The sequence below is a fragment of the Balaenoptera borealis genome (assembly GCF_965194805.1).
Source record: "Balaenoptera borealis genome assembly, chromosome: X".
In the NCBI taxonomy this organism is placed as follows: Eukaryota; Metazoa; Chordata; class Mammalia; order Artiodactyla; family Balaenopteridae; genus Balaenoptera; species Balaenoptera borealis.
In genome coordinates, this window is record NC_138881.1 from 27589323 (window position 1) to 27611463 (window position 22141).

At 40.7% G+C, this 22141-nt stretch overlaps 1 long non-coding RNA gene across 1 annotated transcript in view; it reads left to right on the forward strand.

Moving 5' to 3' along the window:
• Positions 1 to 2137: 2137 nt before the first annotated feature.
• Positions 2138 to 22141, forward strand: part of LOC309621181 — a 94619-nt gene continuing 74615 nt past the window's right edge. The window contains exons 1-2 of the long non-coding RNA XR_014239793.1: positions 2138 to 3252; positions 21971 to 22103. This is a non-coding gene — a long non-coding RNA (uncharacterized lncRNA). The remainder of the gene's footprint in view (positions 3253 to 21970; positions 22104 to 22141) is intronic.

The following is a 22141-nucleotide window of genomic DNA, read 5'->3' on the forward strand; positions in this document are numbered from 1 at the left end:
CAGATGTGGGCAAAGCCATGGTGACTGCAGAGGTAGATGTGCAGAAAGAGGACAGAGGGGAAGGAAGGGTAACAAATAAATATATTCCCTTTTACTGCCACAAAGGATCACACTACAAGCTTGAAGTGGCATTGGGTTGGTATCTAGTCTACACTTACTGAAATGTGACACTTGCATGAGGAAAGTAGGAAAATTCCCACCATTGTCTGATATTCTGCCTTGGAATGCTGTTAAGGATTATGCTTTTCTTTTTTCCTTTTTATTTGGTCCCCTGTGCTTTCTAATTTTTTGAAAATGAACAACCACTGTTATGACATGTTATTCATTTATATCGTGTTGAGTATTTATATTTTTGTATACTTATAACTATGAATGGAATACCTTTTTGAAAGGTGGATGTCATAGGTGCTAAAAAGAAGTCTATGTAGTTATTTAAAACTAAGGAATTTTGAAAAGTGAACCTGTTGTGAGTACCCAGACCTTCTTCCCCTTGGGTAGTGAAGCAAGTCTTTTAAAATCAGTGGTTTCCATTTCCTCTAAGATCAGCAACAAGACAAGGTTGTTCACTCTCACCACTACTATTCAACGTAGTTTTGGAAGTTTTAGCCACAGCAATCAGAGAAGAAAAAGAAATAAAAGGAATCCAAATCAGAAAAGAAGAAGTAAAGCTGTCACGGTTTGCAGATGACACGATACTATACATAGAGAATGCTAAAGATGCTACCAGAAAACTACTAGAGCCAATCAAAGAATTTCATAAAGTAGCAGGATACAAAATTAATGCACAGAAGTCTCTTGCATTCCTATACACTAATGATGAAAAATCTGAAAAAGAAATTAAGGAAACACTCCCATTTACCATTGCAACAAAAAGAACAAACTACCTAGGAATAAACCTACCTAAGGAGACAAAAGACCTGTATGCAGAAAACTATAAGACACTGATGAAAGAAATTAAAGATGATACAAACAGATGGAGAGATATACCATGTTCTTGGATTGGAAGAATCAACATTGTGAAAATGACTCTACTACCCAAAGCAATCTACAGATTCAATGCAATCCCTATCAAACTGCCAATGGCATTTTTCACAGAACTAGAACAAAAAATTTCGCAATTTGTATGGAAACACAAAAGACCCCGAATAGCCAAAGCAATCTTGAGAAAGAAAAAGGGAGCTGGAGGAATCAGGCTCGTGGACTTCAGACTATACTACAAAGCTACAGTAATCAAGACAGTATGGTACTGGTACAAAACCAGAAATATAGATCAATGGAACAGGATAGAAAGCCCAGAGATAAACCCATGCATATATGGTCACCGTATTTTTGATAAAGGAGGCAAGAATATACAATGGAGAAAAGACAGCCTGTTCAATAAGTGGTGCTGGGAAAACTGGACAGCTACATGTAAAAGAATGAAATTAGAACACTCCCTAACACCATACACAAAAATAAACTCAAAATGGATTAAAGACCTCAATGTTAGGACAGACACTATAAAACTCTTAGAGGAAAACATAGGCAGAACACTGTATGACATAAATCACAACAAGATCCTTTTTGACCCACCTCCTAGAGAAATGAAAATAAAAACAAATAAACAAATGGGACCTAATGAAACTTAAAAGCTTTTGCACAGCAAAGGAAACCATAAACAAGATGAAAAGACAACCCTCAGAATGTGAGAAAATATTTGCAAATGAAGCAACTGACAAAGGATTAACCTCCGAAATTTACAAGCAGCTCATGCAGCTCAATATCAAAAAAACAAACAACCCAATCCAAAAATGGGCAGAAGACCTAAATAGACATTTCTCCAAAGAAGATATACAGATTGCCAGCAAACACATGAAAGGATGCGCAACATCACTAATCATTAGAGAGGTGCAAATCAAAACTACAATGAGGTATCACCTCACACCAGTCAGAATGGCCATCATCAAAAAAACAACAAATGCTGGAGAGGGTGTGGAGAAAAGGGAACCCTCTTGCACTGTTGGTGGGAAGGTAAATTGGTACAGCCACTATGGAGAACAGTATGGAGGTTCCTTAAAAAACTAAAAATAGAACTACCATACGACCCAGCAATTGCACTACTGGGTGTATACCCTGAGAAAACCATAATTCAAAAAGAGTCATGTACCACAGGGTTCACTGCAGCTCTATTTACAATAACCAGGACATGGAAGCAACCTAAGTGTCCATCGACAGACGAATGGGTAAAGAAGATGTGGCACATATATACAATGGAATATTACTCAGCCATAAAAAGAAACGAAATGGAGTTATTTGTAGTGAGGTGGATGGACCTAGAGTCTGTCATACAGAGTGAAGTAAGTCAGAAAGAGAAAAACAAATACCGTATGCTAACACATATATATGGAATCTAAAAAAAAAAAATGGTGCTGAAGAACCTAGGGGCAGGACAGGAATAAAGATGCAGATGTACAGAATGGACTTGAGGACACAGAGGGGGGAAGGGTAAGCTGGGACGAAGTGAGAGAGTGGCATGGACATATATACACTACCAAACGTAAAATAGATAGCTAGTGGGAAGCAGCCGCATAGCACAGGGAGATCAGCTCGGTGCTTTGTGACCACCTAGAGGGGTGGGATAGGGAGGGTGGGAGGGAGGGAGATGCAAGAGGGAGGAGATAAGGGGATATATGTATATGTATAGCTGATTCACTTTGTTATAAAGCAGAAACTAACACACCATTGTTAAGCAATTATACTCCAATAACGATGTTAAAAACAAACAAACAAACAAACAAAAACTCAGTGGTTTCTTTGAAAGGTTCACTTCACATTTGGTTTTGTCTGGCTTTTGTTACATCATTGACCCCCAACAGATTACACCTCCCAGTATTCATGCCCTGTGTAGTCCCCTCCCACTTTGTCTCTGGGCTTGGCCATGTGACTAGCCCTGGCTAATGGGAAATTAGCAAGTGTGGTGCAAGCAGAAGCTTCGTAATTGCTTGTGCGTTGGGGCTTGTTCTTTTCGAATGCACCCTCTTAGAACCCAGCCACCAAGCTGTGAGAAAGTCCAAGCAGCCATGTGGAGAGTCCTACATGGTGGACAAAAAAGGCCCCTGGCCACCAGCTGGCCCCAATTTGCCAGCTGTATGAACGAGGCTAACTGGTAAACGGATCCTCCAGTCCTCCTGGTGGAGCCTCCCCAGCTGATTCCACGTGGAGCAAAGATGAGCCGTCCCCATCAAGCCCTGCCCAAACCACAATTGTGAACACGTGAGTCATCGTTGTTGATTTACGTCGTTAAGTTTTGGGGTGGTTTGTTACCTATGAATGAAATAGTACCTAAGCTATTTTTGTATGTATTTTATCCAGGTGTCTGTCACCACCTAAATGTAAGTTGGCATATCGATTTTAACTCTGTCAAGTAGTTTGGGAACTCTGTGTTGAGAAAGATTCTGAGAGCGCATCCTGGTATAGCAGAACAGTATGCATGTCCCTCATTTAATCTCTTCCCCATACAGCAGTCAGAGTGATCTTTTAAAAATCAATGTGATCGTGTCACTACATTGCTTAAATCCTCCTGGGGCCTTCTGCTGTACTTAGAGTGAAAAGCGAACTCCTTATTCGAGTTTGCAGAACGCTCTATATACTGGCCTTTGCTTGATTCCCCTTCAGTCTCATCTCACATCCCTCTCCCACTCAGCCCCTCACATCGTCCAGCCTCACGGGCCGTCTTTCAGTTCCCTGAACATGACAAGCCTGTTCCCACCTTTGCATCTTTTTCGCATGTTGGACGTTCTCTTTGCCTGGAATGATCATCACAGGACTGGCTTCTTATCATTTAGATCTCAGCTTAAATATCACCCCCTCAGAGAGACTTCCCTGACTACGGGGATCAGTCACCTGTTGCCATAATATTTCATAACAAACCACCTCAGAGTTCAGTGGCTTAAACCGACAAGCATTAATCTCATACCCACAGGCCCGTGAGATGATTGGGGCAGTCCTGCTCTGCATCTCAGTCTAGGGTCCAAACATCAGTGGGGAGGGAAGGTCCTCCTCCCATGGAGGGAGTTATTTGTGGAACAGTGATGTCATCTACCACACTGTCAATTCTAAAGCAGCCACACCATCAGCACTCACCTTCATCTCACCCAGTTGTAATGCTCTGCAGATAATTGATTACTCTCTGATATTTTTGTGTTTATTTATTATGTTTATTGTCTGTCTCCCCTTGTTAGAGTAGGTGTTCTATGAGAGCACAGTTGTCATTTGTCATCTTCAGTGCCATGTGCCCACACATGGAACAGTTTCTGGCTGAGTTGAGGTGCCTGATAAGAACAAATGTTAGCTGCAGATACTGGTAAGGGGAAAAGGAATTGGAGAGCCAATTATCTTTTTTTTTTCCAAACCCAATCTACACAAATATCTTGATCTTTTAAACCAGTGGTTTCTTTTGCAATTTCTCCATCTCTTCCAGTGTTGTCTTCCAACAGTGTAAGAGAAATCATGCTGATCTGCCTTTAATGCTTTGTTTTTTATTATCCATCCGTGCTTTGTGCCAGATGTTAGCTTTAGGAACTGTACTTAAATGCAAGGGGGTTTGAGGGGCAGTGCCTTAGAACTCAAATCCTCAAATCAATCTCTTCTTCCAACTTCTAGGGGAAAATCTTCACCAGAGCTTTGACCCTGTGTGAATTGGGCTCCCCTAGAAGCTGACCTTGGCACAAGGATTGGAGTGCATATAGTTTATTTGGGTGCGTGGACGGGTAGGGGAGTGGAGAAGTGATACAGAGAAGTAAAGACAGCCCACAGTGGGTCCAGTATTAGTCCAGCTACCAGCAGGAGCAACTGGAACTTAGTCCCACCAGTATTAACAATTCACCTCAGAATGATCCTGGCCAAGAGGAGAGGGAGCTGGGCGTTCATGCCCCTCTACCTGTCAGTCATTAAAGGCTGCCCAGGGGAGTGAGGGCAGAGGGTCAGGAGAGGTGGGAAAAGTTGACTCCTAGGCGCTTCCACCCAGTTTGTAGGGCAATGTGAGTTTTGGCACCCTGAGGCAGGCTTCTGACAAAGATGTGGGTGTTACCCATGGGAAGTCAGGCTGGGTACAGGAAAAGTCTAAGATCAGGGGGGATAGGAGCACAGAAGATCCTGATTAGCCTTTTTTTAAAAATGAGTTTTGTTGTAGTATAATTGACATATAATAAACTGTACCTATTTATTTATTTAATGTAAACTCATGATTGATATGGTGGCAGAAATGTTTTATTTACTCATGTTTACATTAATACTCTTATGGATGCATCTTAATGTTTTCTGGGAACCCAAGTATCTATAACTTGAAACTTTATCTGCCATTTTATAGAAGCAAAAGAAACACTCGCAAAATATTGTCTTTGAATTTATTGTCCATTTGTTTCAAAATGAGTTTAAAAAATTCATTTCCTTAAATATCCCAGCCTCCATTGGTAAGATAGAATCTAATGAAGTTCCCATCACTCAGCTATAACAATCACTGGCTCATGGCTATTCTTTTTCTTTTTTTAATTTTTATTTAATTTAATTTATTTATTTATTTTTAGATTTTTAGAAGTCTTTATTGAATTTGTTACAATATTGCTTCTGTTTTATGTTTTGGTTTTTTGGCCCTGAGGCATGTGGGATCTTAGCTCCTGACCAGGGATCGAACCTACACCCCCCGCATTGGAAGGTGAAGTCTTAATCACTGGACCGCCAGGGAAGTCCCTAATTTTTATTTAACATTGGGGTATAGTTGATGAACAATGTTGTGTTAGTTTCAGGTATACAGGAAAGTGATTCAGTTACACATATACATGTATCTATTCTTTTTCAAATTCTTTCCCCATTTAGGTTATTACAGAATATTGAGCAGAGTTTCCTGTGTTATACAGTAGGTCCTTGTTGGTTATTTATTTTAAATATAGCAGTGTGTATATGTCAATCCCAAACTCCCAATTATCCCTCCTCCCCACTGTTCCCCCCTGGTAACCATAAGTTCATTTTCTATGTCTGTGAGTCTGTTTCTGTTTTGTAAATAAGTTCATTTGTATCATATATTTTTTTAGATTCTGCATATGTGATATCATATGATATTTGTCTTTCTCTGTCTGACTTACTTCACTTAGTATGATAATCTCCAGGTCCATCCACGTTGCTGCAAATGTCATTATTTCATTTTTTTTTAATGGTGAGTAATAGTCCATTGTATATATATATATACCACATCTTCTTTATCCATTCATCTGTTGATGGGCATTTAGGTTGCTTCCATGACCTGGCTATTGTAAATAGAGCTGCAGTGAACATTGTGGTACATGACCCTTTTTGAATTATGGTTTTCTCAGGGTATATGCCCAGCAGTGGGATTGCTGGGTCATATGCTAGTTCTATATTTAGTTTTTTAAGGAACCTCCATACTGTTCTCCATAGTGGCTGTACCAATTTACCTTCCCACCAACAGTGCAAGAGGGTTCCCTTTTCTCCACACCCTCTCCAGCATTTATTGTTTGTAGACTTTTTGATGATGGCCATTCTGACTGTGTGAGGTGATATCACACCAGCGTTTTATTGTAGTATAATTGACATATAATAAACTGTACCTATTTAAAGTGTACTACTTGATGAATTTTGACATATGTGTATACCCTTGAAGCTATCACCGCAGTCAAGATTGAACATAGCCATCACCTCCAAAAGTTTTCTCCTGCCCTTTTGTAATCCCTCCCTCTGGCTCCTCCCCATCCCTAAACAACCACTGATCAGCTTTCTTTTTTTATAATTTTCATTTTCTAGAATTGTATGTAAATGGAGTCATACAGTATATTCTTTTGTTTTGTCTGTTTCTTTCATTCAACATGATTATTTTGACATTCATCCATATTGTTACATGTACCAAAAGTTCATTCCTTTTTATTGCTGAATAGTATTCTATGAATATATCACAGTTTTTTTTATCCATTCACTAGTTGATGGATATTTGCATTGTTTCTGTTTTTGGCTATTATGAATAATGCTATGAACATTTTCATACAAGTCTTTGTGTGGACATATGTTTTCATATTTCTTGATGTCACATTGATAAGTTGGAACTGGCCACGATCAGAGTATTTACACTATGGAAACTGGCAAACTGTATAAATTCAAGGCTTCTTCTCCAGAGATCCAGCTGTTAAACATTTACCACCACAGCGTTAGATATACCTTAGAGTCGGAATTACTGAATCAAAGTCTATGCACTTTAAAAAAGCCATCAGTATATATTGTCAAGGAAACTTTCCAAAAAGGGTGTAAGTTTCTTCTTTATTTAAATATGTATATCCTTTATGTCATTTCAAAATGTTCAACTTCCTCTAAATAAAAAATTCACAAAGTCTAAGATGCTGATCTTTCCCCAGGGTGATATTGCCATTTTTTCTCATTGTAGTAAAGATCAGGGACTTCTGAGTATTTCTGGAAGATTTAAAAAACATTTCTAGACAGGTACATGCATATACAATGCTTTAGTAACAAGGAAAAGAAGACATTAAAAAAATCAGGCCAGAAAGGTGACACAATCAACCAAGGGAGATAGGGGGAAAAGGAAGCATGAGACATAAAATTCCTCTGGTACCTAGAGTTTTCTAAGTCATTGTTTATAAAGACATATATTTTCATATAGTTACAGCCCAGTGAACGTGGACCATCTCTGCTTTTTTTTTTTTTTCCATCTCTGCTTTACTCATTTAATATTATTTCACATTACATTTCCCCAAATGAACATAATCATCATTTTTATTTGAACTACTTCATAATATTCTATTGTTATTATTCCCCTATTGTTGAGCATTTGGGTTGTTTCCAGTGTTGCAGCATTATAAATAGAATGTCTTCCTGCGAATTCCTTCTTTTGCCTTGTAAATGATTTCCTTGGATTGGCTTCCTTAAAGTCTTCTTTTCCCCTGTCCAGTTACTTGTTTATTTTGTTCTGTATAGATGCTTCTTTTCTTCTCTCTCCTGTTCCCAGCCCTATGCTTGACAGAGTTACGTGTTCTTGCTATGTACTGTCATAGCACCCTAAATTTCCTCCCGTACAACCTAGAACACTTCCTTTAATAGTGTTTTCCCCCCAAGTTAGAGTGTAGGTTCCACAAGGGAGGGGCCATATTGTTTTATTCCTCTTTGTTAGCTCCCTGTTGCTTATAAGTAGGTGCTTAATATGTATTGTTGATCTATCGATCTGTTTATCTATTTTACTTTCTTTCCTTTCTTCTTTGTTCAAGTCTCATTTGACATTAATTCCCTAAGGAATTAATATATGATCAGCCCTTTTGTGTCCTACTCTAAACCGGCTGGCCTTGCTGTAGTTAGATAATTGCTAACCCTGAACTAAACCTCTTTTTGGCATCAGGCCCTGTCTGCTGTAATCATGAGTCAAAGGTCAAGGCTAGTCGGTACTTCCCTCAGAGATGACTTAGTTACAGGTTGTACAAATTTTAAAGAATTAAATTAGGTAAACCTGCAAAATTATCTTTCTGACTCTTCCAAATGCAGCCTTGTACTTCAAATGGGTGTGTCTTAGGTCAGGTTCCCAGGAAACAGGAGAGACGTGCTGGAAGTTCATAGAGGCTTGCTCTAGGGAGATAGACCTGTGGGGGACCGAAGGCAGCAGGCCTGGGTAGAAGAGACGTTGAACTGGGATGCAGACCCCTCAGCCAAGCCCATGGGGAGCTCTAGAGTTGGGGTGACCCTTCAGAGTTATCTTCAAACGGGGTGAGGGAGTGGGGGCCTTGTACCTGCCCCTCATTGGCCAGTGGTTGAATGCGGACCGCACCCAGGAATGAGGCACTGCTTTGGATGAGAAAGCGACATTCAACCGAGGGTGATTCCCAGAAAGGGACTGAGCAGTGCGCCAGCACCCGTGGACACTGCCGGCAGCTGGGAGGATGTATCCTTCAGTCCTGAAGGGGGGGATCTGGGCTGACACCAGAGACCCCTACACGGTGCAGGGGGGTGGGTATGAGCCATCTCAGAGTGGGGTGCTGGCAGAATAGATGGGCAGCTGTGGCAAGAGGACAGAGCCAAGTGACCGTCCCCATTCAAGTGAATTCCTATTGTTACCCAGGAGCTCTGAAGTTCAGAGGAGGTAATGGCTGAAATAGCCCGAGTTTGTGTGGTCTCAGGATGTTTTTAAAAGATGCATAACAATCACCAGCCTGCTTTCCCTCGAGGTGTTTTTCCCCACAGCTGTTTCCTCATTTCGAAGCCCAAGGAGACAGGGAGGCAGGAAGGTGTTATGATATAACCAGGAAGTCTGGCCTCAAGGATTGTCTCAGGACCTCCAAAGATGCCCCGAGGTTGGGGATGGGCCTGTGTTATTCGCAGATACCTGTTCCCTCGCCAAACTGCCACCCTTGAAACAGTTTCAAAGGAAATGGGCGGACGTGAATCCAATTACACAAACTTATTTACAAGGCTGAATTAACTCATGTCTGCAAAGCACTTTGAGCAATTTGGATAGACTTCCTAAATTGTTTACCTAAAGTATTACCTCACCCTTAAGTCAATTTCCTAGAGGTAGGATGGGCTAAACAGAACCTCCATTAGAAAATAATCTTCTCATAAGCTTTTCCAACATCTAATATGTATTATCACTAGCCATTTGATGTAAAGGTCTGCTTGCTGAGGCGAGGCCATTATTTTTCACGTATTTTTCCTACATTTTCATTTACTGTCTTTTAAGAATGGATTATGATTTTTGTGCTAAGAAATTATACCTTGGTACATACCATATTTAAATGAATACTTTTAGGCTAAAAGAATCAGTCATATTTTCAATGTAAGGTAACCAGATGTCTTAATTATATGTATGTGTGCGTGTTTTAGCAAGTTTTATTTTAGAATCCCAGCTCCCTGGATACAAATAGCTCCAGTGTCCTCCAGGATCTCTGGCAAAAGAAGGCTTTGGGGGCACAAACACTGAGTCAGTTTCAGGTATGTATAGAATATTCTAATGCATAATGTCACCACAGGGGTCAATTTTTTTTTTTAAAAAGCTGGTTACAAGGAAATTTGATTCCTGTTACTCTGGCTGCTGCTGCTGCTTCGGTAAAGACAGACCGAGAATGGTTCTTTCTCCTCTCCACTAATGTGTAACCGATCAGAGTTTCACAACATTTGACGATTTGTGTGTGGGTTGGATTGGGGAGATGGGAGGTACCGCTTGGTAGATACAATCTAGCTCTTTCAGCTCTCAGTGCACAATAAGAGGCACTATATAAGGGCCCCTGAGAGGGGCTGATGCTGGGGTGCATGTTCGCTGCCTTCAGGCCCCCTAGGCCAGCAAGACCAACCCAGGTACCTATTACATTGAGGTTATATTTTCTATAGCCACTCCTGGTCCTGTTTCTATATCATTCAGATTTCTTAGTTGCAAACAACGTGTTAGTTCAAGCTAGAAAAGAGATTAGAAAGTTCACATGCTCTCCACAGAGGCTGCAATCTCCCAGCAGAACTGCTCTAGTGGAGACAATGCTGCCACCATGCCTTGGGGCAGGCAGCTCCCATCACGTCACTGATGCGGCTCACTGGACACAACTGCTAGGAACTTGACGTTGATGCTTCTGGAGACTGAGTGTTTCTGCTGCTGCCCGTGTCACAAGGACTCGAGCAGTGCCTGCTTCTTTGGGTCACCAACTTCTTTTTATTTATTTATTTTTAGTTTTAAAATTTTATTAAATTTTTATTTTTTACGTGTTTTTTTATTTTGCAATCCAACACTTGGTGAAAAGGTCACCAGCTTCTGGTTCAAAGGCTGGCCTAGGTATGTCTCACTGGCGAAGACATTCTGTGTCTATTCTCTGTCTGTATTCTTGTGCCTCCTGCCTCCCATGGTTTACAAACTTATCTCCCCTTCTATTTTGAGTTACTTATGGAGAAGGATGGGAGAGAGATAGATTGTAAAACAAGAAGGCCAACTTTCAGAAAGTACACCAAAAACTATTTCACTACTTTATTGGCCCGTCAGAAAAGCAATTTTAAACTTCTGAATACCTTTTACAAACCATTAAACTTTCAGCTGTTAGATGTTTTTTTTCCCCCTCAAGGAATGTGTAAAACAGTCATTCTTACCCTTAGAAGAAAATTTAGCTGATTATTTATATAATTTTGCAGGAGAAATTTCTATGCATGACACCAAAGCCAGAAACCATAAAGAAAAATATTGCTAACTTTTATGACTTCAGAAAAAAAAAAACCCACCACAAACAATGTTAAAACATTTGACAAATGGGAAAACATTTGCAATTCATATGACAGAAGACTAATGTCCTAAATATAATAAGATCTCTTACAAATCAATAAGAAAAATTTTAATAGCACAGTATAAAAATGGTCAGAGGATATGTACAAATAATTCACAAAAGAAGAAGGCAAATGGTCAACAGCCATATGAAAAGATACTCAACCTAACTATTAATAAAAAATACAACTGAAAACAATGAGGCATAATCTCCCTGTGAGGTTGGCAGGGATAAGTTGCAAACAGACCCAAGCTGATGTGGCAGTCCAGCAAATGTCAAGGTCCTTTAGTGAACATATTAAAGCTGGGCGGTGGCTATATATACCTGTCCTCCCAACCTGGCTACTGGCTGGTTTATTACTGTGAAGTTAAATATTAAACCAAATTCTCCAATTTCTCTCAAACATACAAACATTTACTAGCTAGCAAGTACAAAAGAGGTTGAAAGGTTTATTCTGTGGTAGATGCGCCTCTCTCCCTGATAACATGACTGGCTGGTTTTGTAGATGAGTCAGGATCTGGCAGCATTAACAGGACTCTAGAGCTGGAATGCTACTTCAGTGGAATTAGACACCTGGGCTGCAATTTTTATACCTTGTTCCCGAAAGAGTTGTAAAGCCTGTACCGCATTCCTAGCCAGAGCACCACTCATCTCTCCCATAAAAACGTCTCTTTTCATTATTAAAGTTCTAGGTTACCTCCTCTGAAGGTGTTGATTCTCATTAGGGCTGCTTAACTATCTCTAAGATATTTCAAATGTCAATCCACATTCACAGTCCTAGCTTAAGCACACAGAATTACCTTGGGTGCATACAGACACAATGTCAATATAACAAATGAAAATAAGTAGGGAGAAACAGTCATTGTAAATTGGTACCTTCCTGAAAGGCAATTTGTCAACATGTATAACAATGTCAAGTGAACATCCTCTACAAACGAGTGATACTACTTGTGGCATTTTATCCTAAGGAAGTAATTGAACACATACGCAGAGCTTTGTCCATGGATGTGCATGACTGCATCATTTCTAGTAGTGCAAGTTTGCAGACAATCAAAATTTTGTTAGTAAGATAGTGATGTAAAACAGATCAGTGGTTGCGTGGAGGTGGGAGTGCGGGCAGGGAGGGGTGGAAGGGATGGGAGGGCAGGATTACAAATGGCCAGGATGAAACTTTTGGGGTGGTGGACATATTCACCATCTTTGAGTGTGGTGATGATTTCGCGAGTATATAGATATATTAAGGCTTTTCGAATTACATACTTTAAATATATGCAGTTTATTATATTTCAATTATACCTTAATAAATGTGTTTAAAATAATTCTGTCAGCAGATAAAAGATAAATTATAATAATGAGGGGAAGATTTATTACGCATTTAACATGTACCTGATATTGTGCCAGCTGTTCCACAAATATCATCTCTTTTTTTATTGAAGTAGAGTTGATTTACAATGTTGTGTTAGTTTCAGATCTACAGCACAGTGATTTAGTTATACATATATATATATTCTTTTCATACTCTTTTCCCTTATAGGTTATTATATTGAGTAGAGTTCCCTGTGCTATAGAGTAGGTCCTTGTTGGTTATCTGTTTTATATATAGTAGTGTGTGTATGTTAATCCCAACCTCCTAATTTATCCCTCCCCCCCACCTTTCCTGTTTGATAACCATAAGTTTCTTTTCGAAGTCCGTGAGTCTGTTTTGTAAATAAGTTCATTGGTATCATTTTTTGGATTCCACATATAAGTGATATCATATGATATTTGTCTTTTCTGTTTGACTTCACTTAGTATGATAATCTCTAGGGCCGTCTATGTTGCTGCAAATGGGATTATTTCATTCTTTTGTATGTGTGTACCACACTTCGTTACCAAGTCCTCTGTCGATGGACACTTAGGTTGCTTCCATGTCTTGGCTATTGTAAACAGAGCTGCAATGAACATTGGGGTGCATGTATTGTTTCAAATTATGGTTTTCTCTCGATATATGCCCAGGAGTGGGATTGCTGGATCTTTTTGATTCTCACCATAACCCTTTGAATTCAGAACTTTTATCATCCCCATTTCTCACAGATGAGAAAACTGAGGTTTAAAGGATTTAAATGACTTGTTCAAAGTCACACAGCTAGAAAGTGGCTAAGAGTAGGAGTCAATAGACTATAGCCCTGGACTAAATCCAGCCTGCCACCTGTTTTTGTAAATGGAGTTTTATTGGAACGTAGCCACACCCATTTCCGTGCATACTGGATTGCTCTGCTATCACATAACAATGACAGAGTTGAGTAGTTTGCAACAGAGGTCATCATATGGCCCATGTAATGGTTAATTGTATGTGTCAACTTGACTAGGCCATGGAGCCTAAATATTTGGTGAAAGATTATTCTAGATGTTTCTGGGAAGGTACTTTTTAGATGAGATTAACATTTAAATCAGTAGACTTTAATAAAGCAGATTACCCTCCATGGTATGAGTAGGTCTCATCCAGTGAGTTCACAGAAGAAGACTGACATCCCTGGAGGAAGAGGGAATTCTGCCAGCGACTCCCTTCAGATTTGAACTGCAACTCTTTTGTGGGTCTGCAGCCTGCTGACCCACCCTGCAGATTCTAAACTTGCCAGTCTTCATAATCGTATGAGCTAATTCTTGAAAATACCTCTTTCTTTCTCATATAGATAGGTAGGTAGATAGGTAGGTAGGTAGGTAGGTAGATAGATAGATAGATGATAGTTACAGATATCTATATATAGATTTACCTAGATAGATATAAATATAGAGATCATCTATCTAAATCTATTTAGAAAGATCTCTATGTCTATGTATCCTGTTGGTTCTCTTCCTCTGGAGAACCCTAATACAGCCCTCAAAGCCTAAGATATTTATTTGGCCCTTTACAGAAAAAGTTTGCTAACCCTTGCCTGAGAGCCAGGATCAGAATCCAGACAATTTAAATGTAGAGTTTACACTCTCGGTCACTACCCTACACTGTCTTGTGGGACATCCAACCAATGGAATACTCTATGGCCATTAAAAAATCATGATACCTAACTATACTTACTGGTTTGGGAAAATGTTCAGAATGTATTGCTAAACAAAGAAAGCAGGTTATACCTGTGTTTATGGTATTATCACATTTCTATTGGAAAAAATAAGCCTGGGAAAAGTTACCGAAATGTATACACTGTATATGATAACAGGGGTTTTCACCAGACACGGGATTTCGGGTGGTTTTTACTTTTCCTTTATACCTCCTTGTATTGTCTAAATATTTCACAATGAGCATACAGTAAGAAGGAAAAGGCAACGAAGCAGTTTTCATTTTGAAAATGGAAAGAGAATGTCTAATGATTTGCATTTTATATTGCTTCAAAATTACCCCATGTCAAAACATTCAAGTTTACAGAATGTCCTTGATGCCAAAAGCTGTGTAGTAGCTACAGCCCTCTCTGTATGCTGTGCTAGTCCATTTTTTATGCAGCAGGCAATCTGAGTGGTCTTTCAAAAGTACTCATCTGGTTGTGTTACTCCCGTGCTTCAATTCCTTCCACGATTCCTCTTTAAGGCCTGAATTGTTGTCAGCAATGGCACACAGGGCCTTTGTCTTTGGCCCTTGCTGCACCAGTCTTGCACTCTGTTTTGGCCACACTGATTTATCTGTAGTTCCTGAAAGCACTTTGGCTCTTATCTTGGTCTGACAAGATTAGTCTCATCATTGCCACTGAGAGCAATAACTAGATCTTATCTTTGTTTTTTTAGTGCCTAGAACAGTACTTACTATAAGTAGGCAAAATGAATGTGGAGAATGCTAAACCTCCATTATGACTGTTAATGATTTTCAACCTTTGTCCTGGTAGACAAGATGGCCAGAGAGGTGACATTTAAGTCACTGAGGACTTACTCTATTAGCAGTGTGCTTCAGTTGCATTTTGGGTGGGTTGATTTGGGAACCTAATCATAATATATAGTATTGCGTAAATAAAAAAATGTGTTTTAGGTTCTTTCCCTCTGTGTCAAATACTGGCTAGATGTTCGCCAATACGTTTCCTTTTCCTGGGTACTCAGAAAAACTATATTTCTTAGCTGTCCTTCCAGTTCGGTTGGGAAATTGTGACTGACTTCTGGCCAATGTAAATATGAACAGAAATCATGTGTGCCTTTCACAAATGTGCCTTCTGCATATTCTCATTCTCTGGTTCATGTGGCTGAACTCGAAGACTTCTGAAATGGTGGAGTTGCAAGATGGAAGGAGCCTGGTCCCTGAACTGTGATGTAGACTAGAAACAAACCTTTGTTGAGTTTAGCAACTGAGATTGTAGAGTCTGTTTGTTATTTCAGCCCAACCTAGCTTCTCCTGACTGCATCATCTTTCAAAGAAACTTTTGTAACTCTACTTGTTTTTGAGTTGGGCAAGACTTAACATGGTCACTTTAATTTGACACTGGAGAATGCAGATGTCGAAGCATATCTCCTTATTCAGCTTCTTCATTTGTATTTTCCAAATGATTTGAAAGAGAAACATGGAGTAAGATAATGACTGTTCAGTAGAAAGCAAAAAATAGTACAGAGCATAAATAACTCACAATTAGCATAACAATTCTTACTATTAATATGAATCATTTCTTCTCTGCTTAATTTTTTGAGTTTGCAAATCTGCTGTGTTTAATAGAAAGCTCCAAATATACTGCCTTTTCAATAAAAGGGGGGGTCATACAAATCTATTAGACACATGAATGTATTATGTATTTAATTTGTTGACTTATTTATATAAGGATGAAATCAAACCAAAAATTAATTAGGACCTACTGTGTGTGTTTTGTTGTATGGCAGTGCTCTTTTCAGTTGGTGGATTCAAGCTGCTTGTAGTCATGCTTGTCTGGTAAATAATCTTTGCTAAATGTGACCAGAAATATGGAATTTTTAATTGGCAGTTATAATCCTTGGGCTGCATGTTACTCTATTAGACATCTGGCTGCCAACTCCATACAGGATCTTTTCATGACCATCATACACTGCAGGGAACATTAATTTACTCTGAAAATCAAATTAATTGAAAAGGTCTTTTTCAAACAAAACACATGAAAGGATATTAGCATAGTGCTTGCAAATGTAATGATTTGATCCATTGTAGGGATTTTCTCTATGAAATTTTGCCTGATTCCCCCTACTTGCTTGGTATACCCTCCTTTTCTTAAATTAAAAAGAAATTTTTTTATTGTAGTATTATTGCTTTACAATATTGTGTTAGTTTCTGCCGCACAGCAAAGTGGATCAGTCATGCGCATACACATATCCCCTCCCTCTTGGACCTCCGTCCCCCCCAATCCCACCCAACTAGGCCATCACAGAGCACCGAGCTGAGCTCCCTGTGCTATACAGCAGGTTCCCACTAGCTATCTATTTTACACATGGCAGTGTATTTATGTCAAACCTAATCTCACAGTTCATCCCACCTTCCCCTCACCACCACCCCCACCCCGTGTCCACACGTCCATTCTCTATGTGTCTTTCTATTCCTGCCCTGCAGATAGGTTCATCTGTACCATTTTTCTAGGTTCCACATATATGCGTTAATATATGATATTTGTTTTTCTCTTTCTGACTTACTTCACTCTGTATGACAGTCTCTAGATCCATCCACATCTCTACAAATGACCCAATTTCGTTTCTTTTTATGGCTGAGTAATATTCCATTGTATATATGTGCCACATCTTCTTTATCCATTCGTCTGTCGATGGACACTTAGGTTGCTTCCATGTCCTGGCTATTGTAAACAGTGCTGCAGTGAACATTGGGGTGCATGAGGTACACCCTCCTGTGCTACCACTTAATTTGTGTGAGCCTTATATCATGACCTGTGACAATTATTTCTCACCTGGCTCCTCTAGAGACAAGGGGGCTCACACCACCCACCTTTTAACTTCATATCCTAAGTGCCTGGCCTGAAGTAGAAACCCAGTAAATGCTTATTTTATGAGTGTTGATACAATTGTTTAGACTAGTGTGCTTTTAGAGTTGAAAAAGTCCCTTAAGATACACAAACACCTACTTTACAGTTACAGTGTTTAACTGATTGTTATATGTAGCATGGATATAAATAAGTCAGGTTTTGTATAACTATATCTGGGTATTTTATACAGTTTTAGGATACTAAAATTTTTTTAAGAGAAACGTGGTGGGAGGGTAGGAGGTTGAGGAAAGATTTAAAGAACAATTTAACATTGTTTAATGGTGCAAAAAGAGCCAGAATGGACAATAGGGTGCTAACTCTCTTGTGACTTGGGGTGGGATATCCTACCATATGTGACAAAGTCCAGGCTTAGACATTCAGCCAAATAAGACAGTGAATGAGAAGCCAGAGGGTCAGAGGAGAGGAAGGTTTTGAAGCCATTTTACACTCTTGTTTTTGCTTTTACCCTGCCTACACTGCTATCAGATAGGACCAGCCTTGAAGGGGAATCTGTTTTCCTATAAACACTTCCAGAGGAAGATGAATGCACTGCGCCCAGTAGGTAGTTATTTAGCCAGGGTGGTTGTTACTGAGTTCTTCCTTTTATATAATCCCAAATTCTTTAAGCTACGATTTAAACTCTTTCTTTTTGTTGTTGTTGTTCTTTCTTCAGTAGAGCTAGAGAACAACTGGTCATCTTCTTCAACATAAGATGTTAAATCACCCCAGTTAGTTTTTTTCCTCCATTTTGTATCAAATTCCAGCTCCCTTATTTATTTCTTTTAGGATCTTATTTCCAAAGCATCCATGTCTCTGACACTCTGCTGGAATGTCCCTGGGCTGTCTCTTTCATCCTGGAGCTCTGAACACCACTCCATAAAAAGAACATGACAAATGACCAGCAAAGAAAAGCTAGTATGTGACATCCCTAAATGTCACTTTCCTGTGTCCTTCTCTCCTCCCAAGTTAGTTTATTCACTCGGAGCGCATTCTATGTGTCAGGAGTTCTAGGTGCTCTGGGATATCATAGTGAACAAAACTGATGCGTATCCCTCACAAACTTTACATTCTAGCTGGGGGAGAGAGATAATACACAAAATATAGAAGTAAAGAACCATAGTATGCCAGCTGATAATAAACGTAATGCAGACAAATAAAGCGGGGAAAGGGAAAGATAGTGTTTGGGGTTGCAGTTCTCATAGTGGCTAGGATAGGTTTGAGAAGGTTGTTAAAAATGATTAAAGAAGATAATTTAGGTGATACGAATAAATTTTAACCTTCATGAAGCGGGCAGTATCTGTGCCCAAGAGCCCAGAGAAACACAAAATGAGGCAGAAGGCAGGAAGCTTTTACAGGATAAAGAATAAGGAACAAAGAAATAAGTATAGAGCCCAGAGTTGGCTTGGCGTTTGGGGATTGGCTGACTGGATGGACTGCGTTTCTGGTTAAGCGGCACATTTGCAGGGACACAAAGTGATCCTTTTTTGTTAAAAAATTTTCATTGGAGTATAGTTGGTTTACAACATTGTGTTAGTTTCTGCTGTACAGCAAAGTGAATCAGCTATACGTATACATATATCTCCTCTTTTTTGGATCTCCTTCCCATTTAGGTCACTATAGAGCACTGAGTAGAGTTCCCTGTGCTGTACAGTAGGTTCTCATTAGTTATCTATTTTATACATAGTATCAATAGTGTATATATGGCACAAAGTGATCTAAGTTCTGCTTGGCTGACGTGGCACGTGGCACCTGAGGTGGGAGCGGTTCCATCTTGGGCCTGGAAATTTGTCTTTTTTTTTTTGGACTGCGCCGCGGGGCATGTGGGATCTTAGTTCCCCGACCAGGGATCAAACCCTCACCCCCTACAGTGGAGTCTTAACCACTTCACCGCCAGGGAATTCCCAGAAATTTGTTTCAACAAGGTGTATTCTGAGTAAGGACCTCACGGAGGTGAGGAAGCCAGCAAAACAGGCATCTGGAGGAGAGCATATGGGGTGGAAAAAACAGCCAGCATGAAGGCCTTGAGGTCAGAACTGGCTGGTGTGTTTGAGAAACAGGTGGCAGTAAATGGATGGAGCAGAGTGAACGAGGGGAAAGAGTAGCAGGGATGAAAGCAGAGAGGTTCGGGTCAGGTTGTGTAGAACCTTGTAGGCCGCTAGAAGGATGTTGGGTTTTACTCTGGGATGGGGAGCCATTGTGTGTTTTAAGGCAAGGACGGACCAGATCTGATTATGCCTTAACAGGAAAACCCTGTGTCGAGGATAGAGTGAAGGAAGCAAGGGTGGGAGTTGGGAGACCAGCTGAAAGCTATTGTAATGATTCAGCAGCGTCATTACGATGTCTCCAACCAGAGCAGTGGAAGTAGAGACGGGGAGAAGTTGCCAGATTCTAGATATGTTTTGAAGGGAGGAACAGTAGAATTTACTCATGGAATGGATGTGAGTATGAAAGAAAAGGAGTCAAGGATGACTTCAAGGTTTTTGGCCTGAGCCACTGGAAGGATGGAATTGCCATTAATGGCTAGGATAGAGAATGTTCTTGGCCGTGGCAGGGACGTGCTGGTAGTGGGTAGATCGGGAGCTCAGTTTCAGACGTGGTGAGTTAGAGAAGACTGTTAGACCTCCAAGTGGAGATGTTGAGGAAGCCGCTGGATGTACACATACGGAGTTCATGGATGAAGTTCTGGCTAGAGATACAAGTGCTGGAGTCATCATCCTATTGAAGGTATTTATAGCCCTGAGGCTGAAGGAGATCACCAAGGTAGCATCCACATTATAGATAAGAGGCTCAAGGAGTGAGCCTTGGGGCATGCCACGGGGGGAGGGGCTACTTGTAAAAATATAAGCACATACATCATACACAAGCATTTTTTTTTCTTGGCCGCACCGAGTGGCATGTGGGATCATAGTTCCCAGACAAGGGATCAAACCCGTGCCCCCCTGCATTGGAAGCGCAGAGTCTTAACCGCTGGACCGCCAGGAAGTCCCCACACAAGCATTTTGATGAAAGTAACCAAGAGTGGAGAAGGAGGGTGATTCAGCCCGGTATGGAGGGAGGAAAAGATACTGATGGGTGGAACATGACAGATGAAACCTGGAAGAGTAAGAAGGCAGCAGTGAGTGAAAAAGCCTCGGCTGATGGCTGGAAGCAGATGAAGGGACAGTCTGGCTGTAGTAGGCAGCAGGATGGAGAGACAGATAGAATGGCTTAGGTTACTCTCCTCTTGTTTTGCAACTCTATTTCCCAGTGAAACTAACAGCCACGTTTTAGACGAGGCCCCCTGGAAACAGCCTCTGAGATGGAGTATTGTCTGCAGATGCAGTACTCACCTGCAGAAGGTTTACTGGGATTGCTCACCTGCAGAAGGTTTACTGGGGAGTGCTCATGGGAGATACCCCTGAAGGAGGTCAGGAAGGTAGGCGGGGCAGAGAAGCTGAGCTGTGTTGTGCTTACAGCTAAGGCTTCAGCGGATCCCACAGGGTGCTCTGGAGCTGGGATGGCCCTTCAGAATCGTCCCAAACTGAGGTAAGGGGGACTGAGTCTCTGTATCATTACATCAGCCGGTTATTGGCCCAGGCTCTTCCCCCACAAGAGGTGGTGTTACCTTGGGCAAGACAGTCCCCTGTAGCTGAAGGCAATGCCCAGAGAGGGCCAGAGCTGTGAGCCATCAGCAGCTGATATTCTCAGAAGCTGGGGTGTGGGTGTCCTGGCCCCGAAGACAAGAGGGGATGTGGCTGGTGCACTGCAGTATCCACTAGAAGCATCTAGAAGCTGAAAACGCACTAAGAAGTCAGATGTTACGTTTAAATGATGCACATAAATGGAGATAGCTTCTTTCTCCACTTGTGAAAAACGTCTCTTTATTTGCTGGTTTTTATAAGATGGTCAATGTTTTCATCAGGGGTGGTGTTATTAAATTACTTTAGAGAAGTGACTAGAAAGTTGGACAAAATAGGAAAAGTATGCAAGAACGAATGCCATTCAGATCTTTCTTAGAGCCGGAGCATGCCAGTTAGGGAGAATGTGAAAAGAATACAGCCTGTATTCAGGCTGGAAAGAGAACCAGTAATTCTCTACTGCTTCCCAAGGAGGCCTTTGGAGATGTGTGGAGGGGGCTTTGTCTTCACAATGACTGGGAGAACTACAAAATGAGGGAGAATCGTGCACGATGCAAAATTGCCCCAACTCAAATGCCAATAGTATCTCTATAGAGAAACACTTAAATGGTTGAAGGAAGTTAAAGGCAACCTGGTGATAGGTAGGATGACCAGATAATTTATTCTACTAACCAGGGCGTTTTTGAGATTGAAAGCGTTTTATTAATACTTAAGTCAAGATGACTAGAGTAAACCATGAGTGAGGGCAGTGAACTAGGACCACGAGAGCCCTGCTGTAGGGGCTGCTGGCAGTTACCTGCACGGGTAAAGGGCTAAGCGTAACCCAGGAACACAGTTTGTGAAGAGTGTATGCAAAAACTTCCTACGTGGCTTGGAGTCCCCCTGTTGTCATATTAACTATAAAAAGGGATGGAATGTTTCTCTCCTGTGGCATAAGAAGAGTTACCCATCTTAGCCACAAATTCCTGACTGATTAAATTGTCAACATGCCTAGGATGTTTAGTTTCAGTATGGACATGAACTGAACCAGTAACCTCAACTCTCATGATGGTAAAAGTATTCCCTCCATGCAGTGTTTCCCAACTATTTTCACATCATGGCATACAGAGAAGTTGATTTTTCATTGTAGGGCATCCTTGGTCGACTGCAGGAGGCTGAAGGTTCCAGGCTCTATCCGGCCATCCCCAAGACTGCAAGGTTTAAGACCTCGACACTACTGGGACACCTGAGGAGTACACCACTGAGAAGCTCTGCCTTACCAAGTAAGTCTTTGAAAGCCTAGGAACTTTAGAAGAAAACA